This window comes from Trichomycterus rosablanca, chromosome 2, assembly GCF_030014385.1.
Source record: "Trichomycterus rosablanca isolate fTriRos1 chromosome 2, fTriRos1.hap1, whole genome shotgun sequence".
NCBI lineage: Eukaryota > Metazoa > Chordata > Actinopteri > Siluriformes > Trichomycteridae > Trichomycterus > Trichomycterus rosablanca.
Window position 1 is genome coordinate 36,129,069 of NC_085989.1, and position 20,420 is coordinate 36,149,488.

The window sequence follows — 20,420 nt, forward strand, 5'->3', positions numbered from 1 at the left end:
CCACAAAGTACAATAACAGACAACAAACCAAAACTATAAACAGTGCAACAGTGACAATAGACAGTCTTTTAAAAAAAAGATTAGTCCCCTGCTGTAAATGCCTAACCTTGTGTTCTGATAATTGTGACCAAAGAACACAATCCTTGTTTTATCTGACCACAAAACTTTACACAAGAGAGCTTATCCTTGTCAGTGTGATTAGCAACAAGCTTAATTCTAGCTTGCATTTTGAAGCAGGGACTTCTTTCCTTCATGGGGGGTGCTATATTTGTGGCAGAGACTATGACCATATTTTTTACAAGATCTGGTGTTTTTTTTCTGATAATATTTTCATATTTCAGGATGATAATGACCAAGGAAGTTGTGGTAAGTATGCAAGAAGGATTTGATAAAAAACAGTGACCTAACATTTGTATGTATGCTTTTTTATTTAGGACAGGAGCTATTCTATAGCTAGGAGGAGGCTTTTAATAACAATAAAAACACCAAAAATAAATTAAGAGGGATGTGAAGGAGACAATTCAAAAAGATGTGACTTCATAATGAGTAATTGAGGTAACATCACTATTCAATATATGCACAAACAATCCTGACAAATAATGTTATATTGATACCTAGTGCAGTATTTAAAAAATCCACTTTTCTTTACCTTGAGTTTTTTTTACTTAACAGACTATTAAATACTGAAATTAAACAACTGTTAGATAAAAAGTAAAATGTGTGTCAATGTAACTGTTTCCAAGTGATATTCCAGAAATAAAATAAAGACGAGGCTAGCCCTCCATGGCAACACATTCTGTACAAGGCTAGAGAAACACTGCTAGAGAATGTAGTGTTCATTCTGTTAAAACATTTAGATCTCTCTGTGTACACAGACCAGGCATAACATTAGGACCACTGACAGGTAAAGTGAATAACACTGATTATCTCTTCATCACGGTACCTGTTATTGGGTGGGATATTTTAGGCAGCAATAAACATTTTATCCTCAATGTTGATGTGTTAGAATCAGGAAAAATGGACAAGTGTAAGGATTTGAGCAAGTTTGACAAGGGCCAAACTGTGATGGCTAGACGAATGGGTCAGAGCATCTCCAAAACTGCAGCTCTCTGGGGCTACTCTTGTGGGGTGTTCCCGGTCTGCAGTGGTCAGTATCTATCAAAAGTGGTCCAAGGAAGGAACAGTGGTAAACCGGTGACAGGGTCATGGACAGCCAAAGCTCATTGATGCACGTGGGGGGCGAATGCTGGCCCGTGTGGTCCAGTCCAACAGACGAGCTACTGTAGCTTAAACTGCTGAAAAAGTTAATGCTGGTTCTGATAGAAAGGTGTCAGACTCCATGCCTTGATGGGTCAGGGCTGAGGGACCAACACAATATTAGGAAGGTGGTCATAATGTTATGCCTGATCAGTGTATATCTTTCTCAGTTTTTTTATACACATCATTGTCATTGTAAGGATGTTTCTGTTAGTATTCATATCCCCTTGTGTAAAATTTGGCAGACTGAAAGAAGAAGGACAATTTCAAACTCTCTGATCGATGATACTAAGACTAAATTGTTTGTGTAATTACTTTTTCATGTAAATGAATTTGTAAATGAACTTTAAATCAACCCTATGTGATTAATCTTCACTGAGATAAAAGCTTTGTTTTTGTACATTTTGTACATATTGAACATTTAAAAATTAATGCTAGTTTATATTGCTGTGAATCTAATATTCATGACACCAGAATGGAATCTAATGAGAAATATGCAAAACCAGTACATTTTCCAAACAGACAGAAACCTTTACACTCTGCAAAAAGAGGGAAAATCCACATTTCCACACAAAAAAAATGCAATATTAAAATGTGTGAAAAGAGTGTTTTCTGTTCTAGCCTTCACTTTACAGGGGTGAACAAATTAGCAGCTCAGGTGGCTGTACAATCAGATTTGGCAGGCAGTGTGGTGACAAACTAGTGTTAGAAAAACCTTTTTTAGTCTGTACCTAACATGATCCAGTTGGTCCATGTATTGTATTTCTCAGAGGCAGAACAAAAATAACAATTACTTTTATTTCCAAGAAGTGCTGAAGACTTTGCTCTCAAGTCTGAATAAGAAGTGTCTCAAATAAACATTGTTACTCTCTTGAGAGCTGCAGAGCTCCTATACCATAAATACGTCAATATATAATGGTATCAATAATGATACAAATAATGATGTCAAAGGGAGCAAAGAAACTAAAATGTTTGGTTTTTAATCTAACTAATAAATGTTATATCAAGTGCTCTAGCATAAAAGGTATCAAACCATGATAAATGTTGATGCTGCAACACACTAAAAGAATGGGACAAGAGCAAAATAAGGGTCAAAGGTACATAAAATATTTAAGTTTAACTATTTCATTGTAAATTTCAGATGAACCACAAGACAGTGAAATAAGAATTATTCAAATCCAGTTATTGGCATAAGGTGTAAAAGCCAACATCAGACATGGTATGGGCGTGCATCAGTGCCCATGGCATGGGTGACTTCCATATGTTTGAAAATATATTTGTCATATTTACATATACAGGTGTACAGTACAATGAAATTCTTTCTTCGCATATCCCAGCTTGTTTGGAAGCTGGGGTCAGAGCACAGGGTCAGTCATTGTACAGTGCCCTTGGAGCAGAGAGGGCTAAGGGGATTGCTCAAGAGCCTAACAGTGGCTGCATGGCAGAGCTGGGATTAGCCCTACCCACTAGGCTACCACTGTCCCATATATATTGCATATGTTGGGATTTTAGAGAGAGATTTGCTGCCTTATGGAGGTCCATGGTCATTTCAGTAAGACAATGCCAGGCCTCTTTCTGTATGGGCTACAATACACAAAGTGCATGTGCTTAATGGGCCTGCCTGCAGTCCAGATCTGTCTTCTATTGAAAATGTACTGCACATCATGGAGAGGAGAATCAGAAAACAGAGACCACAGACTGTTGAGCTGCTGAAATCTTTTTTCAAGCAAAAATGAATAAAGAATTTAACAGTTAGTGTCCTCAAGTCCTAAATAATTATAAAAGTGTCTTTAGGAAAGGTGATGTAACACAATGGTTTTAGCGTGTGTTGCAACCATATTCCAATGTTGCTTATATTTACAATATACAATTAAGTTGGTCATTGTAAACATTGAAAATATTTTCTTTGTACTTTTACAAGTCATAGATTCTTGTTTTTATTGCTTTTTTTAAATCCAAACTTTGACCTTTTCTGTGATCTTAACTCACTCTGCTCTACTCCTTGGTTTGCTCCTTAGTAAAGACGATTATATGTAGCTTCAGCATACTTCAATCCCTGCAAATTGGACAGATTTCCACTTACCTCAAAACAACATTTTTTCTCATGTTAGACTCCTGGAAGAGAGTTCTGTTGAAAAAAAAAATCATCTAGAGTGACTATGTGTCATCTTGATCCCATGCCTACAGCTCTTGTCAAAGCATTATGTCCTCTTGTAACAATGAGCTCTCACGTCATTCCCTCAAACTTGAAACTGGCAACAATCACTCCAGTTTTGAAGAAGCATAGACTTGAAGGACCATGAAAATCTCATCATTTATCAGCTCATTTCTAACCCCATTTACTGGACAAGCTTCTTGGGTATGCAGCTGCTGCTCAGCTCAAAAACATATTGCTTTTAACACTTTGTTTGACTATTTACAGTGTGGCTTTAGGGAAAATCACAGCACTGAAACTGTGGTTGTCTGGGTTACTAATGACCTTATGGTTACAATTGATTGTGGGTCATTGAACACCCTTGTTCTTGTTCTGTTGCTTTTGAGCTGTTGCCATTGCTGGTCCTGTCCTCTCCTGGTTTCAGTCCTATCTCCCAGACAGACAGCAATGTCTTAATTGACGACAGGTTATGGTCAAATTCGCCTCTCTTTCCTCAGGGTGTTCCCCAGGGTTCAGTTCTTGGCCCACTGTTACTTATTATTTACAACCCCCCCTGCCCTTGGTCATATCATCAGGCAGCATGGTGCAATTCTATTATTGCTCTGAAGATACATATATTTACATATATTTATATACACACTGTATCCTCACACAATATGCCTCATTCTGCTCTGGTTTAGTGCCTTTAGTGCCATGACTTACAGATAAAAGCAACTGTTTTGAGTAAGACCATGAAAATTGGGATAAACTGCACAAATCCAGGTGTGAAAAACCTGTAAAGATTTATCAAATGCCAAAGGGGCTTTCACAGAGTACAAAAGGAAGGGTCTGAAGCAAGCCATATATTGGATTTCTGATATATACTGATTAATATGGCTTCCAACATTTTTATCACAACTTTCTTTGTACAAATGTCTGTATTGGGCAAAATGAACTTCAGATTAGTACATATAATTTGGACATATTGATTTAGACACATTTAAAACATTTTCAGGTTTTTGTAAATATGAGTTAATAAGCTATGAGTCTTTTTCTGACAATGTACATGCAAATCCTCAGAACAATAAAGTATTTCCTTAAAAACTCAATATGTTATTAGTGGAACTCAAATATAGTTCTCAATCAGTAATGAAAGCATTGTTGAATTCTGCCGGTTTAATCAGCTACTGCGATTTCTGTTTTAAATTTTCATTGTTATTTGTTATCCTGTTATCACCTAACAAAACACTGATTATGTCTGTTTTTAGCCAACAGACATGTCATTTGGTCTCTACAGATTGTATCCTGCATTTCCTCCTTGGCGCTTTTTTTCATTAATTAATTAATCTCTTTTTTCTCTCGCCTGCTTTCAGCCTCCAAGCATTGAGAAAATAGCTTTGATGTGTGAAACCTCATTATTCTAATAATTCATCTGTTTTGTCATTGTATTGGGCTTGTGCTTTGAATGTAGATACACAAATACACACAGTATATGGCTAAAAGTATATGGACTCCCCTTCTAATCATTCCAGCATGACTGACATGTGCATGACGGGGGAAAAATTAGATAAATTCAATAAATTCATGGTTTGGTTAGTTTGTTGTGGAGGAACTCCAGTGACCTGCTTAGAACCGTGACCTCAACCACACTGAACACCTTAAAAACAGCTAAATTGAACATGTGGCAGGCCCTCCTGTCTGACATCACAAATACTGTTAATGCAAATACAGACTAATATTTATTTATTGATTAGGATTTTAACGTCATGTTTTACACACTTTTGGTTACATTCATGACAGAGACAGTTGTTACTCGTTACACAAGATTTATCAGTTCACAAGTTTAATGTCAAACACAGTCATGGACAATTTTGTATCTCCAATTAACCTCACTTGCATGTCTTTGAACTATGGGAAACCAGAACTCCCGGAGGAAACTCACACAGACAAAGGGAGAACATGCAAACTCCGCACAGAAAGGACCCAGACCACCCCACCTGGGAATCGAACCCAGGACCTTCGTGCTGTGAGGTGACAGTGCTACCCACTGAGCCACAGTGCCGCCCCAAATACTGACTAATACAAACCATAAGCACTAATATAGAATCCCCATATACAGTACACACACAGCAATAACAGCATCCACTCTTCAGGGATGGCTTATTATAACATTTGGGAATTGCTCATTTAGGAAAAAATTATAATTTTAAGGTCAGGAGGTTCGTAATGACTAATCCCAATGTCTAGTCTAGTCTAGTCCAGTCAGACCACTGAAGTTCTTCCACACCAAATTTGTTAAACCATGTTTTCAAGATCTAGGATGATGTTGGCCGTCATCAAACTGCTGCCACAAAGTTTAAATGTTATACACCTAATAGCAATTAAACTCAATAGCTAGGAGGGGTATTCAAGTACTTTTGGCCAAAAAGTGTATGTAGAAACAAGAATTGCTTATTAGACTGTACTGGGGGCTCTATAAGTATATAAAGACCACCTAATGTTACAGAAGTTTATTTATTTATTCAATATTTTTAAATGCATTTTCTCCTCATTTTCCTCCCAATTTAGCACACTCAATTTTTGTCTTCAGGAAACCTGATTGCATCCGAGGAGAGCATGTCGCTGTACACGCCTCTCCCAACACGTGCACAGCCCTCCTCTTCTCGCCTCTGCATTCTGCACAGGCGTCTCTTCCCCAATCAGTGTCCTTACACAACGTATGAAGACCAACCCACCCACAAATAGTCCGGTCCCCACCCACAGATACAGTGGCCATTTAGTATCTGCTGCAGGCACTGCCAATTATGCCTGCCAGATGGCACCCAGCCAACTGGTGACAACGCCGAGTTTTGAACCGAGAAGTTCCGAATCTCGGCACTGGTGTGCTAGCGGAATATCCCGCTGCGCCACCTGGGCGCCCCTTATTCAGTAATTTTGACTAAGTCTTGTTCTGATCAGGGTTACTGTGGGTCTGGTTTTACACACCCATACTAAGTTGCCCATATGCAACACTGAACTACATCTTTTTGGAAGGTGGAATGAATTGAGGTAAGCCATAAAGACTAAAAAGTGAATGTAGAGTACTGCCTTTCAAAAAGCCTGATTAAACCTGGAGCTAGTATAAGTATCAGAGCTGGGGATTGTCTACATATCTTTAATTACTGGTTTAAGAGGGCAAGCCCCACATGTCAAGACTTTCTGTAAATTAGCTTTAAGGGCATAACATTTCCGGGAAGGTGAATGACACTCAGCAATGTACAATATGCTTAGGAAGAGGCGATTTTTATCCTTTTTTTCCCTCATGCCCTTTCATTTAGGCTATTTTTAGCTAGACTGCCTATATTAGCTGGACCGCAGCTTTGGGAAGAGTGTAGTATGCAAATTTGGACCGAGCGAGCTGTTTGTAGAGAGAAATCCTTCTGTTTGCTTTCATGTGCAAACGGCAGCTTGTTAGCGAGGAGCTTTCACAGCTCAACAAGCCAGGCAGGCTGGCAGGATCGGGGGGGGGGTTGTCTGCTGGGCCCTGTGTGGGAGCACATAACTAGCATCGTGCTAGCAGCTAGTCCCAAAGCGGCTTTTAATGTAAGGGATAATGCATCCTTTTGTCGACCCACTATCGCAAAGACACCTTGTAAATTAATTTCCTCCCACTGAGGCTTGTGTGCCTCATTAAAGACAGATTGGTCTTAGATTCTTTGTTCTTTTCCATCTACTATCACGTAAGTGAGGGGCTTGCCATCATGATGAGGGTCAATCTTACAGGGGAGAAAAGGGGAAAACAATGTATTGTACTATATATTTTTGTCCATAGAATACTTAACACAAGTTGAATTGTTTTTCTCATCTGTAATGTATGTTTGATTTATTTATTAATTCATATTTAGTAACTTCATTCTGGTGAGGGTTATGATTGGGTTCCGAGAATATTTTGGAAACACTGGATGCTGGCGGGTTTACACTCTGAATGAGGTGCCAATTCATCACAGCCCATCACACACCAAGAGGCAATTTAGAGCATCCAGTTCTTCAAGGATGTGTGTGTGTACCACATGAATAAATTTGCACTTAGAGTGGCACGTGGCACAGACATACAGCTTCAGGGACTGATCCTCGCTTCCAGATATTGTATGTGGGATTTAGTATGTTCTGCCTATATCCTTTCACTTAGTGTTTTAGTATTTATTGATTCTCTGTATGACAATTATTTTACTAGGTTAACCATAGCATAAGTCAGGGTTAACTTTTTTTCAAGCGACCCACATTTTGTCCATGATTTTAACCCAGACAACACATCAAATTCATTAATACATCAAATTCATCAAAACAAAACACAAACTAAATATACTTAATTAATAAACTTAATGGCAATCTGGTCCCACAGTGTTTTACTAGGTGTAATGTGATGCCTCCACAAGGGGGCGTTCAAGTGCAAGTTCATCCGTGTTTGTGCCTATGTGTTTATTTAATTCCTGTTATTTTTCTTTGCAACCCTTTGTTTTGCTCGCAACCCACCCAAGGGTTGTGACCCAGTGTTTAAAAAACCAGAATTGGTTTCTGTATTGCTTGACCACTAGAGTGAATCTTACTAGCCACATATTTATGAAAGACACTGTATAGACTAATATTAGACAGTCCATATGAAAAATAATTAAAATCAGCATTTGGTAACAATTCAGAGGTTTACATGCAATCCTGTTTGTTTGTTTTTACCGTGATATGTTTGGCATATTGGCATATTTTTCTATTTTATTTATGCATTTTCTCTCATTTTCTCCCAATTTTAGCGTAGTCAATTTGTCTTCCGCTGCTGGGGATCCCTGATTGCAGTCGAGGTGGGTATATTGCTGCTCATGCCTCCGACGAGCTGCGTGCAGCCATTAGCGGAACCCAGTTTCACCCATGCATTCTGCACAGGCGCCTCTCTATCTGCTAATCAGGGTCCTTACACAGCGTTTAAAGACCCCACCCACATAGCCCACATGTCTGCTGCAGGCACTGCCAATTATGCCCGCTAGGTGGCGCCCAGCCGACCGGTGGCAACACCGAGTTTCGAACCGAGGAGTTCAGAATCTTGGCATTCTAGATTAAAACTGAGTGCTCAATTTCAATCTAGTATGACTATAACACTACACTGGAAAAAAAATCTTAGCAAGTAGTTATTTGTTACACAAGATTCATAAGTTCACAAGTTTAATGTCAAACACAGTCATGGACAATTTTGTATCTCCAATTCACCTCACTTGCATGTCTTTGGACTGTGGGAGGAAACTGGAGCTCCCGGAGGAAACCCATGCAAACACGGGGAGGACATGCAAACTCCACACAGAAAGGACCCGGACCACCTCACCTGAGGATTGAACCCAGGACCTTTTTTGCTGTGAGGAGACAGTGCTACCCACATTTTAAAAATATTTTTAGAATTACTGTACTTTTATAAATTGAATTCTTATTTTAAAACAAAAGTAACAGGGCTTCAAAATCAACACAAACAAATTTGCTCTGTGCAGCGGTAAAAACACACGCTAGCGCACCAGAGCTGGGATCTCAAATACATCGTATCGAATCTCAGCTCTGCCATCCTGCTGGGCTGAGCGGCCACATAAACAACAATTGGCTTGTTGTTCATATAGGGGTGGGGTATTAAGGGACTAAGACCTCTGCTGGCTGATTGATGGCGCCTGCACAGAGGCGGGAAAGAGTGCGTTGATCAGGGTGTGTCTCTCCGTACACTAGGCTGATTCGCATATATGCGCTCACCTAGTGTGGGTGACAAAATGCATACGGCTGCTGCCCCAGTGTCAGAGGGGGCGTGGGTTAGCTTCGTTCTCCCCGGCATTAGTGGAGAGGAAGCGTGACACAATCATATGCATAAACAAAAGATATCATTGTATAACTATATATAGTATAACATTTTTGAAAGTCAAGTCCACTGTTTTTTGTCAATAATACATATATACCACATACCATGGACTGTCTAATATTTTTACTTTAGACCGCAATGCTTTAAGGATGGTTAAAGATTTTCAGCTGCATTGCCTTTAAGTAGGCATTAAATTGACAGTGGAGATAATTCCTCTGTCCTGCTACAGCAAATCTCAAAATTCCCAAATGGATCATAAATCTTAATTACTTTCCGGAGCTCTAAACATAAGCCTGGGCAAAACGGAATTTATTAAGCAATGATTTAAAAAAATGGCAGGAGTGTTGAAGTATATTGGCATTCAAGGATTAAAGTGTTTTAATTGAGATGAGGGATAGTTAGGTGGATCCTCGAGCTTTAATAAATCTAATACATAATTTTCTCTAACCATTTCCTATTGCACTATTTCCTATTACACAATTTTCTTCTTCATATAGAACAGTAATAAATCTACAATGCAACAGGAAAGACTGAGCGTTAATTAGTCTCTGTTATAACGATCTCTACTTACTTATTGATTCGGTCATTATATCAGCATGACTAAGCCTATTACTTAATACAATTTTCTAGATTTTACAGCATTGTTGTTGAATTATGTTTTTGGAAAGTCCCCAGCAGTTAAAAGGGCAGAAGTAAGATTGGTGTACAGCGTCTTAATTACAGTGTCTGGATCTTGGATAATTATAAAAGCCTCCAGCAGAGAAAGGCAATATGAAGCTTCTCTCTGTTCTCTCTGCATGTGAAGGCCTCCCTTCCTGTAAGATCTGCTTGACATGACCATTACGTCAATGAAAAGGTCTAGCCACACAGCTTGTATGGGGAAGGGGATATTTTTACACTTCAAACAGACATGGCCTTTATTGCTATTTTGCAGGTACTTCCCAGGCTCTCTCCACAATGCCAAATCAATGAGTCTTCATAATACAGAGCTGAATTACATATATATTGTAAGCTTTTTAGTGGCCGAGTTATAGTTCTGACTTGGTGTATTTAACAGTGGTATCTTTTGAGTTTTATCCTGTTATTTTAATTTTAAGGGTTTTTCATGTGGTATGTGTGAATGATGATTGCGCTATGATGAGGTAATTGTAGCTTGCGTCTTTTAGTGTGAGTGCTTCCATGATATTTAATCTGACAGGAGCTCATGGAGTCTTTCCAAGCACAAATGGTGATGAAAAATGGATTTCCATTCAAAGTGTGTGTGAGTGTGTGTGCATGTGCGAAAATACTGCATGTGCTTTTCTCTCAAACAGCCCACAAATACAATGAAAGAGCTCTCCATGCCTTTCTAAAAAATCGTGTGAACCACTAAGCAGTTTGGCAGTAAAAAGGTGTAATTTTTCTTTTATTTCAGTGGATTTAACAGAGTGCATTAGCACTGGGTTAGGCAATGAACAGGACCGTATCAGTACCAAATTTCATATTTACTTATATATTGTTGCTATTCTTTAATCCAGTTTTAAAAGGATAATCTGTTTTGCTTGACTGTCGAATGTCGCAGTGTGAAAGCATTCATTTTGATACCAGTCTCTTGCACAGTGATGCAACAGATTAAATAAATCCTCAGTATGTTCTCTATGGCATCAAATATGTATTTATAAACATAAATAAAGATTTAAAAAATCATAGTGGAAAATATGTCACTACATTCAAATTGTAAATATTTTATAAATATTACAAATACTGTAAATCTAAAAAAAAAATGTACACTATAATATTATTATTGTTTAAAAAAGTCACTGGTGCCCAGGTGGCGCAGCGGGATATTCCGCTAGAGATTCTGAACACCTCAGTTCGAATCTTGGCTTTGCCACTGGTCGGCTGGGCGCCATCTAGCGGGCACAATTGGCAGTGCCTGCAGCAGACAATAATTGGCCACCATGTCTGCTAGGGGGGGGATGACCGGACTTCATATGCTGTGTAAGGACCACGATTAGCAGATAGAGGCGTCTGTGCAGAATGCATGGGCGAAAAGAAGGAGTCCGCTATAGGACTGCACACGGGTCGGAGGAGGTGTGAGCAGAAGCATACCATCCTCGAATGCAATCAGGGATCCCTAGCAGTGGAAGACAAATTAACTATGCTAAATCAGGAGAAAAAGGGGAGAAAATGCATAAATAAATTTAAAAAAAGTCATGTAAAACTGCACCTGATTTCATTATAAAGGATGTTGCCATTGCTTGGAAAGTGCCTATAATGATAAAGATGAAAAGCTTCTTAAAGGTCTTACAAATGAAACTTCTAAGCAACACTTAAAAGGAAAAAGTAAAAAGAATAAATCTTAAACCTTCCTGTCAAAACAACCATTCCGCAAATGTGCCAGTGAAAAGTTCATTGCACCACAAATTGTCTTCCGACAGGCACACACAAGATTTTATGTGCTCCCAGACTAATAATAAGAAAAATCAGAGAGAATCCCATAGTCACTTGAGAAAAGAGAGTCACACAGTAAACAATTAACAATAAACTGCACTACAAAAGTCATTGTTCATACACTCCATGCAAAGCTCCTCTGTTAAAATAGAAGTACTGAGATGAAGATCTACAATGTCGCACACATTTTTTAAAAACACTGAAAAAGTAGAACACTGGCAATAATATATCTTGTCATGTTTGGAGAAGAAAGGATTGCTTGTAAGATCAGAGAACAGCATACCCACAGTGAAGCTCTATATGGATATAGGGTTTTTTCCAGTCATCAAAATAAGCATGAATGGAGTCCCTTCCTATCAATTTTTTAAAAATATCTCTGTTTGTGCTCACAGGGGTGCTCTGTGGCCACCATATGCCCGCCAAAATATACCGTCGTCCGCCCAGTGGCCCTCTATGGCACCGAGTGCTGGCCGGTGTCCGTAAAACACGAGCAAATACTCCATGTCATGGAGATGCGGATGCTCTGGTGGAGTCTGGGGCTAATGAGGTGGGACCACATCACCAATAAGGACGTCCGGAAACGTCTGAGCATTGCCCCTATCCAAGAGAAGATAAGAGAGGCGAGGCTGCACTGGTATGGACACGTCATGCAGAGCAAGGCGGATTTAGTGGCCCGAACAGCCCTGCAACTGAACCCCCAAGGGCACCGATCGAGGGGATGACCAAAGATACGGTGGCTGGACCGTATCAATGCAGACATAAAGATCGTCAACGCGGCCCCCGAAGACACCCTAGACCACGCCAAATACACAAAAGTGGACCTCGCATTATGGGACTAACGCCAGGACAGGGTTCTCTGTTTGTGCCCATAAATGTTTGCTTCGTGTTCATATTGTAGAGAGTGGCTCACCGTAATAAGAAGGCAGGGGGCGTTCCTCCTGCTTACATCACTGGTCATGGGAACACAGTATTACACGATGCACTGCGTCCATGGCTGAAACATTAATAAGGGTTAAATGGGTTTTATGGTTGGAATAGTGTGAGTAGTGTTTATGTTAATAGTTGTGACGTAATTTATGTTGTATTTCATGTTCGTGTTTATGTTTGAGTTTTTAAATTACCATTTTTGTTAGGTTTGATGTGTTTAGTGACCGGTCTGTTCTGTTGCCTTGTTCAGCATAGTGAGAGAGATCTGCTGTATATCAGATCTGGTCTCTTTTTATGCTTTTGTAACTCACTCAAGAGCAATTGAAAATAAAAAGTGCTGCCTCCTACAGTTAAAAGAGCAGAAATGTTTTCTTAGGTTTCTTTACGACACTTTATAACAATTATTATGTCACCTTAAAGTTTATAGGATGAGACAGACATGAGAGAATGCATAATATTGGAATGGAAACATGGAAGAACAAGACGGATCAATTCCAGCACCCATATTTCTATGTTACCCATTCTAACAGTAATTGCCCATGTGCTACCAATCCTATTACATTTTAAAAATCTGCATTATTTCTTTAAGTAGTATGGCTTAATTATACATCAAGCAGGACATGGATGGAAGTGTTTGAGCCTCTTGCTTAGTGTTACTGTTTTTATAAGACAGCATCAACGGTAACAGATGAAGCTGACAGTCGAGAGAAAAGCAACCACCCGTAAAGCACTTGCTTTGTTCTATATGTGTACAGGGTGTCTATGTGCTTCAACCAGCAAAAGACAATCCAAATTAGAGCTGTAAAAAAATCCTGGCTATCCATGTGTGTGTGTCTTTGCTCATGGCAACTCTAATCATTCAAGTTCCTTTGGCTTAGCATAACAAGCAAGTGTAAAGAGCTCTCATTAAGGGACCCTCTGACAGCTCACTTACTCCTATTAGGTCACAAAGAAAAACGATCTGTCTGCAGTGCCTTGACACTGATCTGATCTCTGATATTTACTATGTGATCTAAATAAAACACAAAAACAACACAGAAATTCTACACAGTAGTAAACCCCAATTGCAATTTTTTTGTTAACAAAATGTGCAAACATTCAGCTGTTTGTAATAAGCCAATCCATCAAGAACAATTTAAATAGCTCAACACAACTAATATAACAAGTGGTTTCTCCAAATTCAACACAAAATGACACTTCTAATGATACTGCAGTCTCTGAATTAATCCGGCCCTTCATGACAAGCATCTGTAGCACTTAATAAAGACACTATTGTTGTTATGACCTGCTGCAAACATGCTGCATAGCCAAACACCAGCTTCCGGTAGTGCTTAGGAGGAATTATAGCCCATTCCTGTTCCCCATTATTCTTGGTTTTGCATAAATCAACCTCCTTCTTCAAATCCCACTAAATATTTTTATGTGGTTTAGGTCAGCTGACTGTGACGGCCACTCCAGAATCCTTCATGACTTCTTCTGAAACCAAGTGTTGCTGGACTTTAAGGTATGCTTGGGATCATTGTTCGATTGGACGGTCCAGTGATGCCCAATCTTTAGACATAACATTTTCTCCTAGGATTTCCTGATACTTGATTGAATCCATCTTGCCATCCACACACTGCAGGTTGTTAATGCCAGAGGAAGCAAAGCAGCACCAGAGCATCATTGAGCCACAGTCATGCTTCACTGTAGGTAGGGTGTTCTTTTTAGCATATGCCTGATTCTTCCTCCTCCTGACATACCACTGATCTATAGGCCCAAAAATTCCAGTTTGGTTTCATCCCTCCACAGAACAAAATCCCAAAACAATAATGGCAGGTATTATTTAGGTGGTGGATGATTCTAAGCCAGGGGTCACCAGCACGGTGCCCGCGGGCACCTGGTCGCCTGCAGGGACCACGTGAGTGGCATGTTCCAAAATATGTATTTGTGTATTTGTGTTGCTGTTCTTTTTAAATTAATAACACTTGCATTGATGTAGATTTGAAAATGACAATACTGAATATAACATTTAAAAAACAAAACTGTTTGATGTTTATGTGAGCTCTGATCTGGTCTGGGTGCGGAGTTTTTAAACGTGCGCGTAACGCTGAGACAAGCGAGCGCATGCGCAGCTACGATACGGAGCGAGATGCGGGTTTTACCATGAAAAAATAATAATAAAAAACAAAAGAAAAGCGAAAAAAAAACTTAATATTTTCACAATGATTGGGAGGAATGTGGAGAGACACTTCAGTAATTGCTACAAAAACTTCCCTGTACATCGCAGATTTTTTTTTTAAATCGTACATAACTGATAATAAACATGATTTGTTCTAAAATGTTGTAAAGGTGATAAGTACAAACAGGACAGTGTCTGACAGCGGTGAAGTTTAATATTCAACATTCGTTTGACATTCGATCATTTCGATCTTTATAAATGGTTGAAAAAACACCTAACACTCACTTTATTTATGATTTCTTACACAGATAAAAGTAGGCAACATACTACAAAAACTATTTTATGGTAATTTTAGTATTACATGTATTTATTTACAGAAAGGTTATAATGAGACCGTTTATCAAGCTCCCACTTCATCTAACGCGTTAGGGACCGTCATCAAACTAACAGAAAACATAGGAGACGTTTACTCACTACGCACTTATTACAGACAAATAAATCCATTAAAGTCTTGTAATGATTTGATGGATTAATGTCAAACTATTTTTATACAAACACATTAAATACTACAAACCATATTTTTTCTAAATAACGTTTGTATTTATTTTCCATTAATTTTAAAGTATCAATAAAGTATGAAAAAATTTGTCAAAAAATTATAATGGAGATGAATAAATCTATAAAGATCTCAATAATTTTTTTTTAGCATTTTTATATACAATCAATCTTCCTCACCTACTACAAACCTTGTTTTTAAATTATTTTTTATATTTATTTTATAATAATTTTATTGTGCAAATAAATAAATCTATTAAAATCTTGTATAATTTCATGAATTAATGTCAAACTATTTTTATATACAAAATTAACATCCCTTACCTCCTACAAACATTGTTTTATTAAAAATCCTTTTATATTTATTTTATATTAAAATATAATAAAGATCAGTAAATCCATAATGTGTGATGATCATTTGTAAAAAAAAATTTGTGATTTTGATCAAAATGCTACATATGTGCTGAGCACCATTCATACAAAACTGTCAAGACAGATATTTACAAAAATATCAAAAATGTGATAGCTCTGACAGATTTAGATAAATAGAGAGTAATAATGTTACATGTTGAAATATATGTTTCCTACCATGGTAAATCGTTGTTAATAATTATTCTGAGGAATCATTAACATTAACATATCAGACAGTCTCTTCATATATATGAATATTGATAATAATAATAAAAATAATAATAATAAGGTGAACCGTGCAACTTGATGTTATTCAGGAAATTTGTATCACCAAGTAGCCCTTCGCATTATTCAGTAGCCTTGAAGTAGCTCTCGGTCTCGAAAAGGTTGGTGACCCCTGTTCTAAGCACTGCAGTGACAATGACATGGTGGTGGTGTGTTAGTGTGTGTTGTGCTGGTATGAGTGGATCAGACACAGCAGCACTGCTGGAGTTTTTAAATACCGTATCCACTCATTGTCCTATTAGACACTCCTACCTAGTTGGTCCACCTTGTAAATGTGAAGTCAGAGACGATCGCTCATCTATTGCTGCTGTTTGAGTTGGTCATCTTCTAGACCTTCATCAGTGGTCACAGGACGCTGCCCACGGGTAGCTGTTGGCTGGATGTTTTTGGTTGGTGGACTATACTCAGTCCAGCTGTGACAGTAAAGTGTTTAAAAACTCCATTCACACACTGCAGGTTTCCTATGTCAGAGGAAGCAGAGCAGCACTAGAGCATCACCGAGTCACTGCCATGCTTCACTGTAGGTAGGGTGTTCTTTTTAACATATGCCTGATTTTTCCTGCTCCTGACATACCACTGATCTATAGGCCCAAAAATTCCAGTTTTGTTTTATCACTCCACAAAATAGAATCCCAAAACTATCATGGCTTATTTATATGGTTTTGAACATAATGGAGCCAACTTTTATTGTGCTTTTGGGTTCTTTATAGTTTGGGCATGGAGACTTTTAGCATTTAGGATGCACCTTACTATGTAAACTGAAACCTTAGTGCCTGCTGCCACCAAATCTTGCTGCAGGTCTTTTGCAGTCACTCAAGGATTTGTGACCACATGCCTCCTCAGAAATTTGGTTGCAGTCTGTGATAGCTTCCTCTTTCTGCCATGTTCAGGTAGTGCAGCCAGTGTTCCTTTAACTTTAAACTTGCTAAATATGTTTTCAACTGTTTGTTTGTTTATTGAGATTTTAACGTCATGTTTTACACTTTGGTTACATTCATGACAGGAACTGTAGTTACTCATTACACAAGATTCATCAGTTCACAAGGTTATATCGAACACAGTCATGGACAATTTTGTATCTCCAATTCACCTCACCTACATGTCTTTGGACTGTGGGAGGAAACCAGAGCACCCGGAGGAAACCCACACAGACACGGGGAGAACATGAAAACTCCACACAGAAAGTGCTACCCACTGAGCCACCATGCCACCTGTTTTCAACTGTATCTCAAGGAACACTTACTGGCTTTACATGCAACTGCAACTAACATGCAGGCTTGGCTTATTTGCCAATAAGAACACTTTGATGACTACAAACTTTTGGATAATGTTCAGCGGACAGGTTGAGTCAACAGTGGAACTTTTACATTTTTTTATTTTTTTTATTTTTACCCCTTTTTCTCCCCTTTTTTAGCGCATCCAATTGTTCAATTAGCATCGTGCTTCCTCTCTGTCTATGCCGAACCCTGCCCTGACGGAGGTGATTGAAGCTAACCCGTATCCCCTCCGAAACACGAGCAGCAGCCAGATGCATCTTTGCCACCCACACATTGACGAGTTTGGCGCCACCTAGCGTTGCATGCGGAGAGACACACCCTAAGGGCACCCTCTCCCATCTCTGTGTAAGCGCCTCCAATCAGCCGGCGGAGAACGCAATTGCATTCTGACAGAGAGAGACCCACATCCGGTTCTTTGTCCCACCCCCCACATGAGCAACCGGCCAATCGTTGCTCATATAGCCACTCAGCTTCGAACCGGTAAAGCAAGGCTGGATTCGATACGACGCTTCTCAGAATCCAGCCCTGGTTGCAGCGCATTTCTTTTTACCGCTGCGCCACCTGAGCGGCCCAACAGTGGAACTTTTTGAAAGACAAGTCTGCTTACATGTGTTGACAATCTAACATAGTATTCTACAAAAGGAACACCACACCAAGTTAGACATGGTGGTGGGAGTGTGATGCATGGGGGTGCTTTACTGCTGGACCTGGGAGACATTCCATAATTGACACAACCATAATTTTGCTTTCTACCAGAACATCCTGAAACTGTACTGCATTTTGTTTTTACTTGCATTGTCCTTGTATGAGAATCTAAAACAAGTGTAATATGCAAAAATAAAGGGAATTTAAAGGAACGAATAGTTTTTTAGTAGAATATATATTTTTATATTGGTAACCTTCTAGTCATTTTACCACTGCTGTTTGTATTAATAATATGTAAAAGGATTCACTGATTCGACTTACTGCGCATTGGTAGAGCAATCTTGTGTACTCTCCATGCACTGATCAGTAAATATTAATTATTTTGATACCAAGATAGATGGAGTAGCGGGGACTTTAGTGCCCTCAGTAAAACTGGACAAAAAATCTTGGTCTTTCTATTTCTGGTCAGACACTGAGAAATAGAGCAGGATGTCTCCTGGCAGGATGTCCTGATGGACAGACACTTGACTTTGAGTTGGAGTGATTAGGCTGAAGTCAGGTGAGACCAGATGTCAACCTGCCCTCTGACTAACTACAGCACATCCTATACCCACCTAGCAAAAAATTCTAATTGAAAACTTAGAGGATTTTCAAAATGTGCATTGAATAAAGGAATTCTTATAGCCATGGGAAATTGGAGATGGTATTTTCTAGAAGGAATGAGACAAAATTGACCTACAATGCTGCAAAAAACGAAGATAGTTTTACCTCAGATGTCCAATAGTTGGAAATGCCAACAACAAAAGTACTTAGGTAATTAATTTGTGGTGTCTGGATACTTTTCTCAATATTAAGTTAGTTTTCTATTAAGTAGTAATTTGTTGCTGCTTAAAACGTGTTCAAATGTGTTTATATTTATATGTACACAGTTAAAGGGCAATATGATAATGACATATTTTAACCATAGAAATCTGCACCCTTTCTTTGTACATACCATAGAAAAATGTGATCAAGACTAATAATACACCAGCGCTGAGATTCTGAACTCCTCGGTTCGAAACTCGGCATTGCCACCGGTCGGCTGGGCGCCATCTAGTGGGCATAATTGGCAGTGCCTGCAGCAGACACGTTTCTGCTAGGGCGGGATGACCAGACTATGTGGGTGAGGTCTTCAAACGCTGTGTAAGGACCCTGACTGGCAGAGTGCATGGGTGAAAAAGGGTTCCGCAAAGGGCTGTGCGTGGGTTGGAGGAGGCGTGAGCAGCAATATACCCACCTTGACTGCAATCAGGGATCCCTCAGCAGCGGAAGACAAATTTACTACACTAAATTGGGAGAAAATGCATAAATAAAATAGAAAAAAAAGACTAATAATAGAGAAACTACTGTATATATGTGCAGCATGTCATCTACAATGACAGATAATATTGGGTTTTATGACAGCTAAAAGCTAAACAAGAAGATAAATTAAGTGAATTTATTATACACTGAGGGTTTACATTAGTAATTTATCTTCCTTTTCTACAGTAAACACAAAGGAAATAAAGTAATACATTTAGAATGTGTACAAAATGAATTGATTTGTTGTTTTTGGTATCTAATAATTGATACATAATGAAACATAATGAATGGGCCACACTGTGCATTTACATTAAAGGACATATCATATTTAAAGCAGACAATTAACATTTCTAGCTTGTCAAATTTAACCAGTGATGTATTTAAACCTACCAATACGTTGTACAACATTTCTAAATGTTTCTTTGTTTGAATTGGATTGGACTGGATGCCATGCAACATTTGGGCTGGATCTGGCTTGAAGTTCATGTGCTAGATAAATAGGGATCTGGTGCATATCTGGATCAGGTCTGGTCTATATCTAAACTGGATGTAAAGGGTACATGTATAAATCTGGGCATAAATTGGGCCACTATATGTCAATTTGAAAAAAACAAGTCACAGACACATTTAGGCCAGATATGAAAACTGCATTCACATTTGGACCAGATCTGTTTTACAGATCTAGACCGGACTTTTCTCTTTTAAAATCAATTTGTTATGTGGGTAATAATCTGCAGAAAAGCTACAAAATTCAAATGTATTACTACCATACTACTGCCATAAAAGCAAACTTTTTAAATAAACACTGACACCTAGTGTACAACACACACACATACACTTATTTTAAATTGATAACATTTTGTGCTGGTGCCGCACAGTTCCAGGGTCCGGGTTCACTCGTAGGCTCTATTTCGGGTCCTTTCTATGTGGAGTTTGCATGTTCTCCGTGTGTCAGTCAGAGTCAGAGAGGTTTTATTGTCATTTCAGCTACATACAAGTACATATTGAAACGAAACAGCGTTCCTCTAGGATCACGGTGTAACACGGTACAAAAAGTGCAAGACAAAACAGTGCAAATACAAAACAGTGTAAGTACAACAATAAATACAAAAAATCCTATAATAAATAACTACA